This window comes from Quercus suber, unplaced genomic scaffold, assembly GCF_002906115.3.
Source record: "Quercus suber isolate HL8 unplaced genomic scaffold, Cork oak 2.0 scaffold_132, whole genome shotgun sequence".
NCBI lineage: Eukaryota > Viridiplantae > Streptophyta > Magnoliopsida > Fagales > Fagaceae > Quercus > Quercus suber.
The window spans coordinates 739,640-759,644 of record NW_027069595.1 but is presented as its reverse complement, the minus strand read 5'-3'; the positions used below and the strand labels follow the sequence as shown (position 1 = coordinate 759,644).

General features: G+C 33.6%; 1 protein-coding gene across 20 annotated transcripts in view; it reads left to right on the top strand.

The window, feature by feature from the left end:
- LOC112032098 (putative disease resistance protein RGA3) overlaps positions 1-4,672 on the top strand; it is a 16,250-nt gene extending 11,578 nt beyond the window's left edge. For 15 of the 20 annotated variants that reach the window (XM_065776407.1, XM_065776400.1, XM_065776404.1 and 12 more), the window contains 6 exons: positions 779-917; positions 1,465-1,553; positions 1,928-2,055; positions 2,581-2,654; positions 2,826-3,008; positions 3,626-4,672. The gene's annotated coding sequence lies outside the window, so the exon portion shown is untranslated. Of the gene's footprint in view, positions 1-778; positions 918-1,464; positions 1,554-1,720; positions 1,803-1,927; positions 2,056-2,580; positions 2,655-2,825; positions 3,009-3,625 lie in introns of all 20 variants that reach the window. The other 5 variants (XM_065776403.1, XM_065776393.1, XM_065776394.1 and 2 more) reach the window with 3 other exon arrangements.
- Positions 4,673-20,005: the final 15,333 nt, after the last annotated feature.

Sequence of the window (20,005 nt, the reverse complement as noted above, 5' to 3'; positions counted from 1 at the left end):
GCAGCGGAAAATAAATAACACAAGATATGATCACCCAGGAAACCACACGGTAAAAACCTGGGGAGGATTTGACCCACCGATCCTCAAGGCTAACCTGAATTCACTATGAAAGAATTGAAGTTCATACAAAATGACTACAAGCTCCCTGCTCGACTTCCTAATGCTACCCACCAGTAGAACTTCCTGACACGACCACGCGCAGGCTCCGAATCAACGGACTACTTCTTTCTTGAATTCCTCAATCAGCTACAAGCTCCCCGCTTGCTTTTCTTTTAAGTTCCAATGGTTGCAACGGTAATGATCTTCAAGATGTTGAAATCATCTCTACCATGAAAACCCTAAGTTTTGTGTAAAGGAAAGCTCCTCAAAGATCTCACAAGAGATTCACACAAAACAGCAATATATGAGCAACAATACAATATGGACGACCTCCAAAAACGTGGCTAGGGTTTAGTTTATATACCTAGGGTAAAAACATAAAACCCTAAACGTTTAATGAAGTAGAGTTGAGTTGGAAATTCTGCAGAAAATTCAACCTGTGCGATTTTCGATCGATTGAGTCTATTCTTCGATCGATCGAGCCAGGCCGAAAGTCCCAAGAACTTCTGCAGCCACTCGATTCCAACTTTACAATATTAAACCAACTTTGAGCAAGTCTAAATAAGACTAAATACAATGTTTTGATCATGGTTTGCCAACATTACAAATTAGAGTTCTAAATACATAAAATCCTAAGACCTTAGAACCTAACACTTGCTTTTCTTTTTACCATTGCTAGTCGCCCAATTTGGAATGACATTCAAAAATGGAAATACCTGAATTAGTAACCAATATGAGCAAGGAAAAAAGAAGAAGAAGGCAAAGAAGCCATATTACTATTGTTTGCTCTATGCAGTTCAATTCTGATTCACTTATAGGTAACTTCATATTCTTCATTTTTTACTTCTTCTGATGCTATTGCATTTGCTTTTTAATCCATGCCCAACTACTTTTATTTCCATCCCTTTAGGGCCTGGGAATGTTTTGGTCCCATTCAATCAGAACATCATGCAAAATATTCTATCCTTAGTTGGTTTGATTTAATCTTAACATCAGGCAAAAGGCTTCATGTACAAAAGCCCCATTACTTATTAAAAAAAATGATTCAAAAGCCCCGTTATCAATTTAAAGATGCTGCAAACAAGCTTAACCTTTGATATTGTTTTCTTTAATAGTCCATTTGATTTGGTTACATATGAAAAGAACCAACTTTAATTTTCAAATAACACCTTTACTCAGCCTGCCATCTACAATTATGAATGCTTGAATCCTTTTTTCATTCAACGAGTTTAAGATAAAAGGGGGAAGCAACAAAAGTGCAAACCCATCGCTCAATCCCTTTTTCATTCATCTAGTCTTAACGTTTATGTACTTGCTATTTATCAAGTTCTTATGTCAATATTTTGTGCGTTTTCTTTGTCTCAGAGGCGGATGTGTTTCATGGCATGGAAGAGTGCAAAGTTGGGGAAGCAACCAGCAGTAGATATGAAGATATTACATATACTTTGGATCAAGTTTTTTTTTTTTTTTTTTTTTTTTTGTTTTTTCATGGATTTAAAATTGGAGTTTTTTAAGTTCCCTAATTTTGAAAGGACTGGACTATTTCATATCAAGAAGAATTTGCTAGAAAATTCTAATTTATATGTTTGAAACTTGTGTTAAACAGTATTCTTTTGTGTAGGAAATTTGGAGTACCCTCAAAAGCTTTTGCAGCTACAGCTCCTAAAACCATTGACAATGTCATATCTAGCTCATCTCCTAGTGTAAATGTTTAAATCTCAAAACAATTTTCTTCTCTTTGTCATTCATGTTTTCAGATCATAGACAAAATCCTCTAGTTGTTCCAAATAGCATTCGACCAACAGATTAACATATACCTTGTGGGCAGATTATTTCTGATGGACAAGGAAGATAAGATCAATCTCAAAGACGAAACCCCACCAGGGACGTCAAGAACTCAGTTGAGGAAGGAAATGAACATGATCTTGACACCACCACTCCCAAATATATTATATGGTATATTTTTCCTTTAACTTCCATTTTGTCTGTTTGATTGTCAAATCCATGCTTACTGCTGCTTCTCATTTGAACAGTCTTTGGTAGCTCTGTTTTGTTGTAGGAATTAGGTTTATATTTTCTGGATTATTTTTATGCTCCTCATATTGCTTATGAGTTAAATAAGTTGCAAGGCATAGTAGTACAATTTACTGTAGCAATTAGCACTCCACTTCTGGAGTCTGTCCTAGTAATCACCTTTTTTTATTTAGGAAAAAAAAAATCATTCTGGCTACTACTTTATTTGCTCGTGATGCTCATCCCTTGTTTGTTGCATAGACTTTGAAATTCATCTTAACATGTTATAGCTCCTTGAGATTAAGGTTAGTCTACTATATATATTCACTTTAGATCATTACATTGATGTCCATTGTGATTAAAAGTAGTATAATTCTAATCATTAAAAAAATTATGCCTTCTTTGCAAACTTCTTACTTCTGATGATGCTTGTTACTTCTAATCATTACATTCCTTGCTTTGCAATAGACCTCTGAGGACAGAGAAAGGATGTTCAGTGAGTGCTTGGGGATGCGATCATGGATTTTGAACTGCCAAGGGAAGTAAGTTTTTCCTTTTTACTAACTAATATTTCCAATGACCAAATTTCCTCAAATTTCTCCTTCATTATTCCTCTGCTGGCTTTATAGGTTCTCTGTCTGGATGTAACTATTTAGTTTCTTATGTCTTTCTTTACATTAATCTGTTGGGTATGGTTGTCACTCATGATTCAGATCACAGAAGAAGCTCATTAATCTAGTAGCCAGCGAGTGTTTGAAGTTATAAGCATGGAGAATGGTGTAGTGTGCTACAGTGTTGAGTTTTATAGTGATGAACATCTTTTGACCTCAGATTTCATATATTGAGGCCTTAATGTCATCTATTTTCTCCTCAACATCAGGGTTATTACACTGAAGGTTTGCATTTTTCTTTCCTTTGTTTTTTTTAACTTCTCATTATTAAGGTGCTTTCCTTTTAGCCTTTTTAAGTTATCTAGGAGGTGTATTTGTGTGTGTAATCCTCATTATGTAGTTCTATATGATTCCAATAAAATAGCTCAACATCATTCCACCATGTAGTTATCTAAGATTTAAATCATAGTCAACAAATCTAAGATTAATTTTCAATTGCTGATTTTATCTCAGTCACACACTGTTTGGAACTTTGCTAAACCTCTGGCATCAATTAAATATAATGCTGCAATGCTATAATGGTTATGTCCAGCACACACAGAAATTTACTACGATATTCAGTATGGTGGTGTACTAATTGAGAATTTGCTAGAATTTGTGGGTGGGAAATCAAAACACCATATTGATCTTGCGATGGGTTTGAGCTTTAGACTATAATAAGGAAATTGAAGAGAAGTTTGCTGAATATTTTTTAATTGATAGAATCATTTTCATGTCAAAGTAACATATTTCGTTTGATTTTCCATAATAAACCTGTTGAAATTTTTTATTTCTCAAGCTTTGCTTTTGTATTTTCTGCCCTTTGTCCTGAAGCTACGACCTTTTTTGTTGAACCTATGCAGTCTAAACTTATTGGAGAAGTGTAGCTTATGCTGGTGAAAATCATTAAGCAATGATGCACCTCATATAGCCATGTCTTACATTTTGGTGCGAGATAGCTAATTGAAAAGGCTCCACATGCAGAACGGAGAAGTTCTATATATCAAAACAACAAAGCTCCATTTCTCTCCTCCCTGAAGCATTGTCCTTGTTTACAAAGTCATGGACACAAAAAGGCTTGTCGATGAGGCTCCAATCAACATCTGAATGTAACATATCATGGATGTCAAGAAGAAACAATGTCAAGCAGTGACATATGGATGGGAATCAACCGGCTTTATCTATATCTGTAAATTCTTGTTTCCATGTTCTTTTTTTGTTTGAATGTGAATGACTGGTTATCAAGTTTGTCATTATAGGGACGTGATTTCAAAAGTACGTAGATTGCTTTTGCTAAGAGGAAAATTTTATTTGTATAACCAATATTTCTTACAAATTTCAGCTTTATGATCATTAACAACAAAACATAAAATATTGCAGCCGAAAGACCCACCGGAATCTTAATATTCTTGAATCAACCAGTTTGCTAAAGGTCAAGTCAACAATTTGGCTTTAGAAGCAGGTTGTTTGTATATTAAAATTGTTTGCGCGTACAGCTAATGTATATTCAATTGCCGTTGGTCCTGTTAGCTTGGTTCACGAAGGATTTATGCCTTGAAGTTGATTTGGAATAGTTATATATAATCCTTTTGACATCTGAGGAGTTCGTACAGAGATTCAATTGCATCGTAGAGCTTGTGCAGTGTAGTGAGAATTTTGTATACAACAGTTACTTTTTCTTTTTTCTTTTTGATTAGCAGTAGTAACAGCATTCCCTAGAGATAGTGCCTAAATGGCTAGTGCAGCTAATGTATATTCAATTGCTGTTGGTCCTGTTAGCTTGGTTCATGAAGGATTTATGCCTTGAAGTTGATTTGTAATTGTTATATAATCCTTATGACATCTGAGGAGTTCGTACAGAGATTCAATTGCATCGTAGAGCTTGTGCAGTGTAGTGAGAATTTTGTATACATCAGTTACTTTCTTTTTCTTTTCTTTTTTCCATTAGCAATAGTAAACTCTTTTTTCATTTATGACTTAAGAGATTTGGAGAATGACAACCAGATTGGTTTAACAGCATTTCCCTAGAGATAGTGCCTGTTCAAAGGAAATGATTTTGATTTCATAAGGTTTCTAGTTAGGTGGTTGTATGTTCCGGTCATATGGAAACAGTAATTTCAACACTACATTTCGTTGGTCCCTATCCAAACGTTCCTTAATGTATTGGGCCAATTCCAACCTACTATCAGATCAACCAAATTTTGGTCCAGCATAAAAACCCAAATCTAAGTTCCACTTAAATCCATAGTTATTGCTGCATCTCATTTAAATAAAGTGTTTTGTAGCTCTGTTGTTGCTTTGCTTCAACCTTGTGCTTCACACATGGGACTTCATTGCATTGCACCACCTTTAGCATCCGAGTAGTTTTGTAATTGGGAATTTACATAGGTAGTTGCGAATGAGACATGCACCAATATATTAAACATTTCTGAACAAATTCTTTTTGCACAAACTTTCATAAATATTGGTTTGTATAATCCATTCCAGGGATTGATAGCCTTCCCGTCTACGTTGCCTACAAGGTACTCTCGTGGGACCTTGAAGAACAAAATAACTTGAAATTATCATTGTCAACTCTTAACACCTATACCAACATGCATATTCAACCAAATAAAGACTGAGAGAGTCACATAAGATATTGTGGGAGAACTTTCGTCTCAGCCCCCAATCAAGTATTGTTCCCTTCGGGATGGGCAAGGATCGACCTATGTCCCACCCGCACGAATTTGCTCAATCTCACATCGAGGAGAGACGCCTCCTACCCATGCCTTATAAACCTTTGGCCTAAGGATGAGTGTACCACTACTACACAGGGAGGACTTTCGTCTCGGCCCCCAATAAAGTATTGTTCGCTTTAAGATGGGCAATGATCAACTTACGTCCCACCCGCATGAATTTGCTCAATCCCACATCAGGAAGAGACGCCTCCCATCCATGCCTTATTGAGCAAATTCATCATATTCATCATGACAAGGTTCACAATGTTAAATCCTACCATATGCATTATAACATTTTCACAATTATAACATTTTCACTCACTCTTCTACCACAGCCAAAGTCTGCTTGGCTGGACATTGATTCCGGGTGAGGGATTTTGGGAATCAGAACCAGATTGGTGTGAACTAGTCCCTAGAGATGGTGCCCTTCAAAACAATAAAATTATGGACACAACACAAATTTTACAATTTCACTTAAATTAACCTCCCACCTCACATATTGGTCACCAAAATTTGTAATTTAAAATTTTTTTTCTAGCTCATGTGTGATGTGATGGACTAATTTGAAAATGATTATGAATTTTGTTGTGTCCTAGAAAGACTATTAAGAAAATGATTTTGATTTCCTATAGTTCTAGGTAGGTGTATAACCCAGGCAATTGTACAAAGCAATTTCCAATTCCAAGCCACATTTCCTAGGTCCCTGTCCTAACGTTCCTTAATGTGTTGGGCCCAATCCAACCTACAATAGGAGCAAGTAAGCTTAAATTTGGTCCACAGGACCCAAATTTAGTCCACTGTCATTCAAAATAATCTCTAAAAGTTTATTGCTTTAGGCTCTAATTTGCGAAACGGGCCTAATGCCCATTTTTAGACAATCGATAGCAATTCTTTACAATCTCCAACAATAACATTTGCTTGATTAATTAGGCCTACCAAATGCCTGAAATGATCCCCCACAGTCTAAGCCTATTTTGAAAATTAGGCGAAGCATATGGGGCCTTCAATTACAGACAAGAGTTTAATGATTTTTATTTTTTATTTTTTATTTTTTTTATGAGTAAGCGTTAGATTGGGTTCAAATGTCTTTTTCTCTTTTCTTTTTTCAAACCATTACAACATTATTCTTATAAAACTCACCATTAATATCACCTTTTGTTTTTGTTTTATTGACTATTGTTTTCTTTTGTTGCTTAAAGTAGAGGATTAGGATTTTTTTTTTTTTTTTTATCAGCTTATTAATTTATTTGCATATATTCTTCCTTTTAAAGGCTCACTTTTTCTAGGTTTGCTATATTTTTGTTAACTTTAAGTAAATAATCAAATAAGTTTTTCAATTAATGCTTGCAATATCAGGGAAGTTACTCAGTGAAACAAATGTCTTTGAGTTTTCTAAGAACCATACCGGTCATTAGTAAGCCAGATTGAGTTCAAATGTCTATTTCCTTTTTCTTTTTTTAGGGTCCCATCATGAAGGACAAAGAAAGAAAAAGAACTATAGTCCAAAATTTAAAAATAAATATAAAAAATTTTGACTTTGTAGTAAGTGGGAAAATTTCATTTTACTTGTCAATGGGTTGGAGAGAAGAGATTAGTGTGAACTGTGATCTGATCTAGTTTGGTGTGGACTTCCATTGACCAGAGTTGGCCCTCAAATTTTTTTAGTGAATTCTAGTAAATGTTTTGCTCACTTAAACATCTGTATGTAGGACTATCTTTAAAAAAAAATAGAGTGCTACTTATTCCATTATAAAGTATATATTCAAGGCTTCAAAATGAATATAAATTTGACCAATTTGAATTTAAAATGAGTAGAAAGTATTCAACAAATTAATAAAGAACTTAGTTTGGATAATTGAATATTCATTATTATATGCTTGTGTCATTACCATGGTGTACATGGTTAGAAACATTGTTTTTTGCACTATATTGTTAGTTTAGAAATGTTTTGGGTATTGGAACATGTTACTTTGAAATTTGGAGTTTGTCATTTGTTTCTATTAGTAATTTCTAACATAGTAGTTATTACCTTTTATAATTAATTTTTGTCAAATTTATTTGTTTAACATATGTCAATTGGTAATTAGATATAGCATCTAGCAATTTTTGAACTTCAATTCAATCCTACAGTCTGATCCACATGATTATCTCTTTGATCCTATGTAAGATTTTGATTTTGATAATCGTGGTGTGAACGGATGGCAGACTAAGCCAAAGTTAGCCATTAGGTTTAAAATAACAGATTACAGTAAATGAAGGTGGGCAATCTTTGATATTTTGTTCTGGGCTACAATTATGTTGCCTTTGCCTTTTCTACCAATTGGTGTTGATTTTGCTTTTGAGTCTAGTTAGAGATACCACTTTTCATAACATATTTAAACCATGATAGAAGTAAACATCATATTTATAAGGCTTATAATTAATATTACTTTTATTATTTACTAATTACAATAGGTGAAATCAAGAGTTAGAAAAAACACTGTGAACCTAGATTTTTTGTTTTTGTTTTATTGACTATTTTTTTCCTTTTCAGCTTAAAGTGGAGGATTAGGGTTTTTTTTTTTTTTTTTTTTTTTAAATTTTTTTTATCAGCTTATTAATTTATTTGCATATGCACATTGCAATATCAGAGAAGCCGTGTGGAACCTGAAAGAAGAAGTCTTTGAACTTTCTAAGAACCATACCAGTAATTGCGGTCAAAATTTTCAAATTGCAAAATCTCAAAAGCTTTGCAGGAAACCAAAAATATCCATAGTCTGAACTTTCTAAGCAAAACTCCTCCTACGTAAATTGGCCCTTATAAAAGATTCAAGCTTATAGTGAGAAGGGAATATGAGCTCGAAATTTCCAGATATGTGAGATGCAAAAATAGAAGAAAAAATATGCACCAAAGAAAACAAACGCACAAAACAATATTTACATGGTTTGGCAATTTACCTACATCCATGGAGTTTAAATGATTTCACTATCTTAGCAAAAAAATATAAGATGCAGTAGTATAGTGGAAAGCCATAACAATATTATTTCAAGTTGGATCATAATCCGGATAAAACATAGTTAGGTTTCACAAAGCCCAACAAAAGTAAAGTCATGATTTTTGTTTAAATTTTTTTTATATATAGTAAATAGTGAACTCATGTGAAACAATTAGAATTACAAAAAATTTCAAAATGTTGATATGACAAGTTGTTAATATAGATAGTAGAATAATATTGGTAATAACAATAATGAGAACCAAATGGTTCAAAATGAAAAAGATCATCACTTCTTAAAGATCAGATAAGCGAGAGCAGGGCTAGCTACTTTTCAAGCTCAAGAGATTCAATTTTCTTCAGGCCAAGTTCAACATTCATAGCATCTTTTGCAACAACTTTGTAAAGTTTATTATAGGCCTCTTGAAGATCTGCATCCTCAAAGAGTTCCCCATTAGAAGGGTTCTCTTCAACAGATATGCTTTCATTAATTACAGTAGTAGCAGTGAAAGCAATGAAGTTTCCATCCTCGTCACATCCAGACTCATCATCAGAAACCTCATTATCACTAAGGGTTACAGCCATAGCTTTACCCTTAGACCTCAAGAAAGTAGGACATTCAGATTTAACATGACCATACCCTTGACAGCTAAAACACTGAGCACCCAAAGGATTGTTTGAAGATTGACCAACTTTTTCTCTAGGTTTTTCAAAGTTATTAGCATTAGTGAAAAAATTCTTCCTAAAGTTTCCAGGTTCAGCAGTGTTTGTACCTCTTGCCTTTCTGTTGTTATTCCTAAGAAAGTTTCTAAAGTTCTTGACAAGGTACGCAATCTCTGTAGCAGAGAGCTCATCATCAAATCCACCAACATCAACATGATCAACAGACTTAAGAGTCATTGATTTGGATTTGTTTACTTTGGGTAGGTCAGACTCATAGGACTGAAGAGATCCTACAAGCTCATCAACAGGGATGGAGTCCACATCCTTGCTCTCAGTAATGACAGTCACTTTGGGTCTAAAGTCCTTAGTTAAAGATTTAAGTATCTTCCTAACAATTTTAGGTTGATCATAGATTTCACCAAAATTAAAAGCAGAATTAACAATATCATTCAATTTAGCATAGAATTCATCAAAAGATTCATCATCAAACATTCTAATGCTTTCAAATCTAGAAGTCAATTGCTGCAATTTATTAATCTTAACTACCTTTGTGCCTTCATGCACAGTTTGGAGGATTTTCCAAGCAGTGTGAGTAACCTCAACATTAGAGATTTTCTTAAATTCCTCCATAGAAACAATGTTAAAGATGACATTCATAACTTTGCTATTGAAGCCTACTGCTTGTTTTTCAGAAGTTTGCCACTCACTCACAGGAGTAGTGGGCTTCTGCCATCCGTATTTAACGGAATTCCAAACCCTCTCATCAATAGATTTCAGGAATGCTTTCATCCTTACTTTCCAATAAGCATAGTTATTCCTATCAAAGTGAGGAGGAACAACAAGAGAGTGTCCATGCTCCATGACAATAGGGGTCAAGGATCAGCTCAGAGATAAAAAAATCTCAAACAAGAGAGCTACCCGCTCTGATACCACTTGAACGGTTTTAGACCCCTTAAACCAACCGAATTAACCTAGTTAATTAGCCAAGTGATTAACTTAGTCAATTTAAGCAATTCTAGGTTATCACAAACATATAATCATATCAAAAGTATAAAGCAGCGAAAATATAAAAGACAGAATGATATGATCACCCAGGAAACCACACGGTAAAAACCTGAGGAGGATTTGACCTAACTATCCTCAAGGTAAACCTGAATCCACTACGAAAAAATCGAAGTTCATATAAAAGGACTTACAAGCTCCCCACTTGACTTCCTAATGCTACCCACCAGTAGAACTTATTGACACGACCACGTGCAAGTTCTAAATCCACGGACTCCTTCTTTCTTGGATTCTCCAATCAGCTATAAGCACCCACGCTTGTTATTCTTTAAGTTTTAATGGCAGCAACCGAGTTGATCATCAAGATGTTGATACTATCTCTACCTTGAAAACCCTAAGTTTTGTGTAAAGGAAAGCTCCTCTAGATCTCATAAGAGATTTACACAAAATAGAAAAGTATGAGTAACAATACAACTGGAGCAACTCTGAAAACGTGGCTAGGGTTTTTCTTTTTATGCCTGGGGTAAAAACAGAAAACCCAAAACGTTTAATGAATTAGGGCTGAGCTGGAAAATTCTGCAAAAAAGCATTCTGCCCGAGATTTGATCGATCGAGTCTTTCATTCGATCGATCGAGCCAGGCCGAAATGCACCAATGAATCTGTAGCCTCTCGATTCCAACTTTACATGAAAGACCTAACTTTGAGCAAGCCTAAACAAGACTAAACAACCTGTTTTGATTATGGTTTGCCAACAATACACATTAGAATTCTAAATACATAAATTTCTAAATCTTTAGAACCTAACAGTTGACAATGTCATGTCTAGCTTATCTCCAAGTGTAATCTATGATTAAATCTCAAAACAATCTTCATCTGTTTGTCACCTGTGATTCAGATCACAGACAAAGCCTTTTAGATTTTACAATTATCATTATAGCAACATATTAACATATACCATACAGACAGATTATTTATGATAGATGAGGAAGATCATTCCTAAAGAGAAAACCCATCAGGAAGGTCAAGGATCTAAGGAATGAAATGAGCATGAGGCCTTCACATTCACTCCCAAAGGAAAGTGTGGAAGATAAAGCCTCTCAAAATATCATATATGGTATATTTTTCCATGTATTTTGGATAAATATATTTTTCCCTGAACTTCTGTTTGATTGTTTGATTTTGATTCCATAGTTACTGCTGCTTCTCATTTAAATAAAGTCTTTGGTAGCTCTATTTTATTATAGGAATTAAAATAATATTTTCTAGGTTATTTTTATGCTCCTAATCTTGCTTAGGAATTAAATGTGTTGCAATGCGTAGTAGTAAAGTTTACAGTATAATTGAAACTCCGCTTCAGGAAATAGTCTATCCTACTAGTGATCCTAATTTTAAAAATAAAAAAATAAAAAATAAAAAAACCAAAAAAGAAAGAGTCATGCTTATTACTCTTTGATTTCTCATGTAGAGTCATTCTTATTACTCTCTGATTTCTCATGCATTGCTCATAATGCTTATCCCTTTTTTAATGCTTATACTTTGAAATTCCTTTTAACATGTTATAGCTCCTTTCAATAAAGGTTAAGGCTACTATATATTTATTTTAGATTGTTAACATCATTGTTCGTTGTGATTAAAAGTGTTATAATTCTAATCATTTAGAAAAATATGATTTCTTTGCAAAGTTATTGCTTCTAACGATGTTTGTTACCCTGAATAAGCCCTTAATCCCTGCCACTAGGAAAAAATTCCTCACTTTACAGGAGAACTTGGAAGACGGAGAAAATATGTTCAGCAAGCACTTGGGGATGCAAGCATGGATTTTGAACTACCAAAGGAAGTAAGTTTTCCCTTTTTACATCGATAGTACTATTGCCAATGACCAATTCTCAGTTTTGTCCTTCAATTATTGCTCTATCTGGCATGCAAGTCTTAGTTTCTTCTATCTTTCTCTACATTAATTTGTGGGTATGCTTGTCATTCATGGGTCAGATCAAAGATGAAGTTCATTAAGCTAGTTGCCAGCAAGTGTTTAAAGTTCTAAGCATGGAGAATGGTGGTCCGCTACGGCCAATATTGCCCATTGTGGCCTCGTGTACTTTATTTTTCCCTCATCATCAGGCTTACGTGGAAGGTTTTCATTTTTCCTCTCTCTCTCTCTCTCTCTCTCTTACTCTTTTCAAATTTTCCTTTGTGTACTTAATTCAGTTAATTGTCAGAGTGCCTCCCAGTACCTGACCAATACTAGTTGGTCTTTAGCCTAGGTCGTTTCCTTTTTACAGGTCCTCAGCCGGCGAATCCCAGGTCGTCCAACCTCCTTGCTCTTTTGGAATTATTGTTGTGCTTCTTATTCTCAATATCCATAAACCTCTACGTGTAACTGAGTTTCGTGGTACAGAATTAGGCAAAATACAATGGTACTAATGTTGAGACTCTAATTCAAAGAGATATAGTAAACTTAAAAAATAAATAAAAAGGGAATTGAAATGATTTTTTGGGTTAAAGCTGTAATTTGAAAGATTTGGCATGAATTTGGGGAAAGAATCAAAGACAATTTTTCATTGTGTGGACAATCACGAACAAGTCAACTCTATTACTATTTGGCAATAGCCAATTAACATCTCTTAAGTGTTTTAAGTCAAAACATCTTCACATCCCCTTCCAGTCTTCCCCACCCTAATTATCAACAAAAAAAAAAAATTAAAAATTGTTACAGTTTCAAGTGAAAACTAAAAATAAAAAAGGACATGGGGCTTAAGCTTAAGGCTAAAGACAATTGGGAGCAAATAGACCTAGCAATTGAATCGGGTCAGATTAATAGAGTTTGGGTCGAAAACGGGTTAATCCAAACTTGATTAACCCATATACAGGTCAGGTTACAAGTTGATTTATATTTTTTCACATGCAAAATAATAATAAATGAACAAAAAAAAAAAAAATACTAAACGTCAAAAAATAACAAAATACTCAAAATTAAAGTTAAATAGTGCATACACTCTTAAGTTGACACAATTGAAAGTTAACTAATGATATCATCTTTACGAAAGTTAGGTGATTTGCGGTTAAGTGTGCCTAAACCACGTTGTTTTGGTGTTTATAAATTTCTTACATTAAAAAAAATATTATTTTAAAAAATGAACAATAAAGGTTTATAACTTTGGTGGTATTCTCTCAGACAATAGCGACGCATTCCTTCAATTCTTGTCATCTCATATGATAAGGGTAATTTTAAAAGTTTGATAAACTCATAAGGCAAAGCCGACAGTACTAATAAACTCGTCGACCTTACTTGTACATTTATAAACATAAACAGTGATATCATCAAGCCGATAGTTCCACCTCAAGGCCGACAGCTGCGCCTTGAGGTCAATGACACATGAATATGACGACTTGAATGCATAGACGAGATAAGAAGTTGACGGAAGGAAGCTGAAGAGGATAAGTAAACCTTTGACAAGTCTGACATGGCCTTTCTTGGCCCCACTCATGAGTATATAAGGAAACATCTTATGCTCCATGGTTAACCCTAATTAAGGGGATTCCACGAAGGAAAGGATCCTGCAAGATGCACGTATTAATAAAGGTATTCCCTATAAGGGAATGTCCTCTATGCCAAGGAACGGATGTCAACCCTATGCTACTATAAAAACCTCAAAACCCTCACATACCAAGATAAGTATAATTTACTCCAGCTCTGGCACTATAGAGTTGTGAAAGTTCTCTAACTTGACTTTTAGAAGGTATTTGGCCGGTACCACACCAGTACTCTCTATAAGGTCTTCTTTGTTTTTATTTTATAGGTGTTATTTAGAGCATGTGAGGACTGTGCGACTTACTGACGATTTTTGGCATCATCATCATATATAGACTTTGTTATGCTTTGAGACATTGAAAGAGATGTTGGCTTATTTGCAATATATGAAACTAACAAATGATAAGGATCTTATGAGTTTTATAGTATAAATTTGGGGTTTAGTCCAATGTTCTAAGTATTTTATGATTTTTGTCACAACAAAGAATATAGAAATATTGTTTCAATCTAAGCTAGGGGTGTGCAAAATATCCGCTTAACCCACCGACCCGTCCAATCCGCAACCGACCCGCCCGCCATGTGCGGGTCATTAAGTTAGGTGGTTTGGGTTGGGTGGGTTAGATCCCCAAAATTGCGGATTGGATTGGGTTACGGATTGAAAAATTGCCAACCCGCTATAACCCGACCCGCCCGCTTAATTAATAATTTTACATACATAAAAAATATATATATATTAGTTGAAATTGTTAAGTATTTAAAGTTAATCAATTCACCTAATAAATTTTTACAGCTAATCAATCATCAATTCCCTAAACAAAACCGGCCTTCAAAAAATTCCTTAAATTAAAATCTAAAAAGTCAATATTGAAACCCTAAACATCTACCTACCACCCACCCCATTTACTTCAGCCGTATATACATTATATTTATACTATTTATATGCTCTAAGTCTCACTTTTTATTCTCACTGCCTACACCTTCAGTTCAGCCACTGTTTTCCCCTTTTCTTCTTTAACCTTTTTGAAACCTATTTTATATCCTTTCAATTCTTCACCAACAGCACAAAGGTAATTGCTTATTTGCTTTCTTGTCTTGTCTTGTTTAGTTTTTGTGTCTTTCTTATTTCAGTTTCCATCATTTGATTAATTTATATAATATAAAAAGTGTTAGTATATTACATGTAAAGCCATTCTATTTCTGGTAGAGGCAATTCATTGTATATTCAAGTATCTATTGTTTCATTGTATATTCAAGTTAACATGTTATATTGTTATATATTAAATATTCTTACGGTTCATCTTATTCTTTGTCTTTGTCTAATTTTTTTAATAGGTGATGGAGGGTGAAACATCTAGTGCCCACAATGAAAAACCCAATGACAAAACTGAGTCTCCAACCACAGGTAATACCAATGCACTTCCTCCTAAGCATCCTAAAAAGAAAAAATCTGAAGTTTGGGATCACTTTTCAATGATGGGTGATTGTGATCCTAATAACTCTAGAGCAGCATGTAATTACTGTGGTAAAGACTATGGATGTCGTGGGAAAAGGGATGGGACTAGTAATTTATGGAATCATCTTTATAATCAATGCCCTACGTCCACTTATAAGGTCGTAGACAAAAAACAAAAGACACTTTGTTTTCTTAAAAAAGAAGAAGGGCAATCTACTCTTAAAGCAGTGGGGTTTAGTGAAAAAATTGCTAGTTCACCTCTTTTTTTTTTTTTTTTTTTTTTCCACAACTGTTGAATTAACATATTATGATTTGTATTTGTTAAAAGTGATACTAGTAGTGGATCAATACTATATAACTTTCTCACCAAATCCAAAATTAAAAAAAAAAAAAAAAAAATCTACTATAATTCAATTTAATGATTCATTATCTAAGACTAATATTATTCCAGAATTAACTTTACATAGATTAATATGAAGAATTTAAAATAATAAGCATTACAATTTTGAAATCTCTCTTCCAATAATAATAGGGGAGCAACGTTGAAATAGTGATGTATTACTAAATCGAATGGATATATTGAAATGGTTAGAATTAATATGCCTAATATAATTATGGACTGAATTGACCGAAATACTATTCTGATATGACTCAACATATTATATAAATTTTCTCCATACTTAAAAACCTCATGTTGAATATCTAATTCTCTTTTGTTCTCATTTTAGCCAAACATCATATTTGGGGAAGTACATTTTGTGATGAACCAAATTGTCACTCATGACTCATGGATGCACATTTTAGAAAGCGCTACAGAAGAAACTCCTTTATCAGTTCATACAGCAACATGGAAGTGTATCATGGCCATTTCCTGAGTAAGTCATATTATATATGATGGAAGATGAAAGGTGAGCTAGGTAGTTGACCAATTTTTAACCTAAGTAATTTCTATTCGTGTTTATGTTACAGATATGGGAGATTGACTACAAAGGCGTCCATAAAACAAAGTTCAACTATCATGCTTTGGTTAAATTTGATATTTTTTTTCCCTGATCATTAATAAACTAAGATAATATTGCAGCTGAACAAAAGTGCTAATGTTAGAGTGTTAATAATCTCCAATCAGCTAAGCTAGTGGGTTATGAGTTATGAGTATGAATGCTTGGCTTCATGACCCCTTTGCGATTCTCATTACAGTCCGGGGAGTGTCATAGCTATCTGATGAGACGGCCATTCAATCAGCACTACTAATATGAATGTTTTTTTTTTTTTGGAAGGAAAACGAATATGAATGATTTGTTTGGTCGGGGTCAGGATCATCAAATAGCCCATGGTCCACAGCCCGACCCAGAAACCCGACGGCCCACCGGGCTAATGGGCGGCCCGACTCGTTGTTATTGAGGCCCATGGGTAGTCCATTAGCCCAGTGGGTGAGGCCGTGGGCTAGTTTTTATGCCCATGGGTACCCGGTGGGCCAGCCCAGTAGCCCAACCCGTTGTCCAGCCCGTTGGCCTAACCCGTTGGCCCAGCCTAATAACTCATAATTCATAATAAAAATATATAGAAAGTGTATGACGGATTGATCTTGAGATATTATAGAAGAATTTCTTAAGAAAACTCTCTCAACCACTAAGATACTTAAAGTAATTGTGCTAAACTTAGTTTACTAAATATATATTTTTCTAGTAGTCTAGCAAATTTGAATTAACCATTTGACATTTTTTTTTTATTAAAGATAAAAAAAAAAAAAAAAAAACTATTTAAAGCCTTAATAAAAAAAAATTTTAAATAGGTTTCCATCAACAAAAAAAAAAAAGAAAGATTTGACTGTAAAAAAATTTGTAATTATGTATTAAATTCTTTAATTCTTTTCTTTAAAAAAATAGATTGATTATTTCCTTATAAAAAATTGATTCTTTCCTTATAAAAATAATAAAATAATATGCTAACACAAGCCTATGGGTAGCCCATTAGGCCCAACCCAATAGCCCAGCTCGCTAAAGACAAAATGGGCATTGCTCATGGGCAGGGTCATGGGCTGAGGTTTTCTCTTTCGGCCCAGCTCGACTCGACCCGTAAACTAGTTAATAGTCCATTATGTCCAGCCCATTGTGCCCATAGGCCAAGTAAAAATGGGTTGGGCCAGCCCGACCCGGCCCATTGCCGACCCTTAGGTCGGGGACACTGAAAAGGCAATTGCTGAAAATAAGGGGATAAACAGGAATCAAAGAAAACAGATTAAAGAAGGCAGTAAGCAAGTCCGCTGGGTTTGATTTGGTTAGGTGGCAATAATTGATTAAGTTTATGTTTATTGACAAAGTTTCTTCTCCTTCCCCTGTCAAGTTTAATTGGGAAAGATCAAATAGATGGTATATAATTTATAAAATGGTTAGGTAGGTTTTTTTTTTTTGGTAATCGGCTGGGGTATTATAATTTTAAAATGGTTATGCTTCTGCAAACATCTTCTAGTTCACCAGTTCGAGCTGGTGGTACCCATGGGCTTACCCAACTGTACCATGGGGCGTGGACAATGACTACCACACGCAAGTCCCCTTTTTTTTTCCTCAAAAAAAAAAAAAAAAAAAAAAAAAAAAGACCTTGCCTGGCAAAGACAAATACATGGACTATAATACCAAAATTTAATTAGTAGTCTATTGGGTAGGTAGCTGTGCTTTTCTTTTTCTTTTTCTTTTTCTTTTTCTTTTTTTATAACAGAAATATAAACTTGAAAAAAAAAAAAAAAAAAAAAAAAAAAAAAAAAAACCTTAACCATTATACTATTGGTTAGGTAATCTGTGCTTTTCTTTTTTTGTTAAAAAAATAAATACCTTAATCAGTAGACTACTGGCTAGGTAAGCTGTGCTTTTATTTTTTTGCTAAAAAAATTGAAAACCTTAATTAGTAGTCTATCGGTTAGAGAATAAATTATATATTATACCATATATTTCAAATAAGTATCGCATGGTGGGTCCGTAACTAGTAAACTATAAAATGAAGAAAACAAAAGCCAAGTACCATACTAGATATAATACAAAAAGCTTCTTATTTCTCGTGTTAGTTGCTATGTGCTAGTAGCTCTCTCTTTGCAAAAGCAATAATGAAGCAAGAATACCTCAAAAAATTTAATCGGGCCTTCCTTTACATTTCAATGATGATCTAATTGAACGTTTTCTTACCCAGCTACGCTAAAAAGTAAGACATTGAATGAATATTGCTTTAAATTATAAGTACAATATGGGTTTATATGTAGTAATTGAGATCTGAAGAATGGAATGACACAGTTTAATTGATTAAAAGAATGAATTGGTGTGACCTTGAGCTTGACACAGTTTAATTATAGGTTCATTGACGTTGTGAGTCTGTTATTTTGGTTTGAGTTTCTCCTTTCTGAATCACACTATCTAATCTGTCTCCACTTCTTGTTTCTTTGTATTGTCAATCTGAATTTTACTCTCCAAGCATGGCTGAGGGACTTGTTACTGATCTCATTAAGCAGTTGGTTTCGATCGCTGCCCAAGAGGTGGAACAAGAGATAAGGTTGGTCATTTGTGTTGACAAAAAAATCTGAAAGCTTGAAGGCAATCTACAAACCGTGAAAGCTGTGCTCAATGATGCTGAGAAAAGACAAGTTACAGAAGATGGAAGATGTGGTGGACGAGTGGAACACTGAATTGATCAAATCAGCAATTCAGAAAGAAGAAGAAAAAAATGCTGATACTGCTCCTGTTATGATACTAGTATATTAGTTACGACCAGCCTTTACACGCATATATATACAATTAATGTTCTAAGAGAATTTATTACTGAGTATATAAAAGTTGAGTACTTCTTATATTAGACATGTACAAAAATATATAGTAAAAAAATAACGTAGTATCTCTTATCAAAATTATGCTTGATGATGATTTTTCATATAATAAAATTAATCTTTAATCATCTACATAATGAAATTTTGAAGATTTTCATTTTTAATGGAACCAATGAAATCTTCAAGTTCAAGAATAATGCAAAACTTTAATGTACAAATACTAGAGCATAGTTTACAAAAAAAAAAAGAAAAAAAAGTGAGAAAAAATATATCTTGTCTCTATAACTACTAGACTAATTGAAAAAAAAAAAATTTTAATTTTTATTTTAAGAATGTAACAAATTAAACCATCAGCTTATATTAAATCTCAAACATCAAGATTAGAATTGAAATTTAATTTGTTACTTTCTGAAACATCAAGATTAGAATTGTTACTTTCTGAAACATAAAAGAAATTTATTACTTTTGAAAATACATAGTTTAATTTGTTAAACCTCTTAAATTATATGATTTAAATATAACGTCTCTTTATTTTAATAGCATCATTAAAATATCTCAAAATTTGGGAGGCCAACTTAAATTTTTGCAAGCTACATTTTTTTTTATATTTAAATGTAGATAATAAACATTTTTAAAATTTTTGGAGGCGGCCATGGCATCCATCCTTTTGCCTTTTGTGTGGCTCTGCCACTGTTTGCAGGAAACCAAATAAATCTAAAGACTGACCTTTCCAAGCGAAACTTGTCCTGTGTAAAGTGGGCCTTCATAAATGATTTCCTCTTCTAGTAAATAGTGAATTCATGTTAAACCATTAGAATTACAAAAATTTTCACAAAATATTTTAAATGTTGAAATGAAAAGTTGACAATATAGATAATAAAATAATGTCAATGCTAGAACAAATGAGAATCAATAATAATGAAATAAATTGCAATTAAATCATAGAAAATAAAAAAGAATAGAGAAGTATAAAATAGTTCATAACAAAAAAGATCATGACTTTCATAAAAAAAAAAAAATTGGTAATAATGACTTTTTTTTTGGGAGATAAAGTATAGGGATAATCATGACTTGGGAAACTATAGAATAGTGGAGTCA